Here is a 3,090-nt window from a genome sequence, read left to right as displayed (position 1 = left end):
ACCTCATTTCATGTTGGAATGGGCCACAGGGTAGTTAAGGCAGTTAATATATAGTTGAAGCAGAAGCAATTGGATTCCTTAAGAAGGTAAGAGACAAAATCAATGAATTAAAAATATTCAAGCTGAGCGGTAGGTGAGAAACTCATTTGTACTTTACTTTTGATTTATAGGTAAAGGCTAACCATAGAAATTAATTTTAAAAAGTTATTTTCAATAGATAAAGAAGTATTGGTATTGAGAAATCTAACAGTGAAGAGAGTGTGGAGTAAGATGGAGACAGGAAAATTAGGTAAAAAGTGATTTTTCTGAATTGAGTGGAGCTATGGTTAAAAATATGTGAAAGCTCCTTTCAAGTACATTATTCTTTTCTTACCAATATATACTTTTTATGATACCTAGATTTTATAGGGCACATTTTCCTATTTGTCCCTATATAATATTTCTTACAGTTTAAGATCACGTCTATCATTACTTGAGATAATGAAGTGGCTTTATATTCATACATATCTGTATTTATATGCATTTCTGCATGTTGTACATGAACATATTAACACTGTGCATGTATTAAAATTTTATTTTTTCACACTTTAAGTAGATTATTGTAAAATAAATCATGAATTGGTAGGAAAGGAGAGAAAGCAGAGTTGTTAAGAGTTGATTTAAAAAAGGAATTCGAATGATTATTTTAAAAGGAAACAGCTTTAGATAGTAAATGACTGGCAGCCAGGGCTCAGCCTTAAGCATCCTGTGAAAACACATGAACTTGGTCAAGGTTCGGAGCAGTCTCTGGCGGGAGATGATCATGGTCCCCTCAAAGCATAACTCACCAGAGGTTTGAAAAGTTTCCATCCACTTCAAGAAATCTTACCCTCCCCGCCCACTGCGGTTTACAGTGACCCTTCCCTTCTGTGAAACCCCAGATTACTGGTGACCATCACCATGCAGCCCTCCTTCGCTATCCTGAATTTCTCTCTTAGGTGTGGTCGTATCAGTCCTGCCGAGTCCCCTTGCCTTACTGCCCTTGTGCCATCCTCTGTGCCATTTCAGGCGAGAGCTCACTAAACTTTGACCCCCAAGCAGCCACTTTTGGTACGCAATGGCCTTAGTGGTGGAGCAAGAGGCAGAGAATTCCGATTACTCCGGAAATCCTGGGAAGTCAGGGGTGGGAGGTGGCCAGGCCGGGTGGCGAGGCAGGAGAGCCCCCAACTGAATGGGTGTTCTAGGACCTGGGCGAATCCCTGTGGCTGCCACTCTCCTGACAGTGATCCCTGGGTCTTAGTCCCGCGCCGCGCCCGCCCACACCTCCAGGTGTGCATTCCCCGCCCTTAATTACCCTTACGAAAATTGATAGTTTGCACTTGCAGAGTTACACTGGGAAAGCGGAAGAGAAATTTATAATCATGGATATGGAGAACTAGGGGAGCAGAATCACACTTGCTTTGGTCTGTAGCTCCACTCCATCGAAAAACTAGAAATAGAAGCTCATGCACCTTTCTAGCTGCCAAGTCGGCTCTTCGTTCTTTGCAGACTCCAGTTAAGGGCTGCGGGGGGCGAAGCTGCATCTTCTGGAAGGTTGGAGAGAGAAGTCACCCTTCAGGAGTTCTGCCGGTCCCGCGATGCTTCCCAGAGCTTTTCAAGTGGGAAGAGAAGAGCTACAGATTGAAAATGCAACATGCGGGGGAGCCCCCCCGAGCCCCGCAAGCTGTCGGGCGCAGGGGTGAGCGCAGGAGGGGGTGGGGATCCGGAGCTGGCAGCCGCGGGGCTCGCGGGGCGGGTGTGTCTGATCAGGAGTTGGGGGTGGGGGTGTTGGTACGACAATGAATGGAAGGCTTAGGCTCCCCCCGCCCGCCGGCAGCGGCGGCGGGAAGTTCAGCAAATGAATGGGGGAGGGAGAGTGCAGAGGACAGGAGCGTCGGGGGCGCCACGCCAGGTAAGGAGACGAGCTGGGCAGAGGCAGTCGGGGGCGCGGGAGAGGCTGGCTTGCACTACGTGGAGCAGGCAAGAAAGAAGGCGTAGGAGGACGGGAGCCCGGCGCACTCGCGCTTGCTCGGCCCTCCCTCGGCGCCCCCTCCCCCGCTACCCTGCCAGCGCGCCACGGTAGGGGCCGCGCCGCGGCTGACGCTAAACTTCCCATAAAGGGCCAGAGAGGGAGTATTTCCAGTGTGGGAGCCAGACCGTCTGTCGCGACCACTCAGCACAGCTGCCATGCGCAAGAGGTGCATGTACAGGTGAAGCCATGTGCAAGGAAACTTTATGTAGAGAAGCAGGTGGAGGGCCACATGTGGCTGACTCCTGGCCTAGCCAAGTTGCTTTTCCACTTGGAAATCAAGCCCATACTTTGAAGGCTGAGCTCAAAGTCCAGAAGCCAGGAGAATGGTCATGGGGAGAAATGGCACAGTCACAAGGACAGGAGTTGAAGAGCCCCATGGGATCCAGGGCCCACACCCACGCCATGCTGGGTGACGCAGGCCAGGCCCTGGGTCTCATCACATATAAACTGCCACTGTCAACAGGACCTGCTGCACGGGCCCACACTACAGTCAAATGGGATAACTGATGGGACAGACGCTCCTTCAACACTCCATGGCCTCCTCTTCTCCTGTCTGGAGCACTGCCCTTGGGTGCCTGGGTGCAGAGATACCAGGCACGCCCTGCCCGAGGCCATTCGCAGAGCTGGTCCCTGCGGCACACAGCCACAGGCCGCAAGCTCGGCAGGAGCGGGGGCCACACCCCTTGTCGGACTCCTGGGGCTCCCTTGCCTACTCCCAAGGCCCTGTCCTGCTGGTGGAGGCTGCTGGGGACCTGCACTCCCTGGCTGCCATCCACAGCAAGCTGCCTGCAAGAGGGGCAAAGCCTGGGGAGTTGGATGTGGGTGCAGATCCTGGCACGTGACCATGCATGAGCTGCCTAACCCCTGAGCCCATGGCCTTGGCCTCCTCGCACAAGAAGCGGTCCCACCTCAGTGGCTTCTGCATCATCCCTGCCCTGCCCAGCCCCCTAGCCCCGTAAGTGATGGGGATGGCAGAGGGCACTCTGTAACGCAGAAGCTTCGAGAACCAAAGGCAGGGCTGGCAGGTCACAACAGACCCC

Source organism: Galeopterus variegatus, unplaced genomic scaffold (assembly GCF_000696425.1).
Source record: "Galeopterus variegatus unplaced genomic scaffold, G_variegatus-3.0.2 Scaffold1690, whole genome shotgun sequence".
Taxonomy (NCBI): Eukaryota; Metazoa; Chordata; class Mammalia; order Dermoptera; family Cynocephalidae; genus Galeopterus; species Galeopterus variegatus.
Note: the sequence above shows the minus strand (reverse complement) of the source record.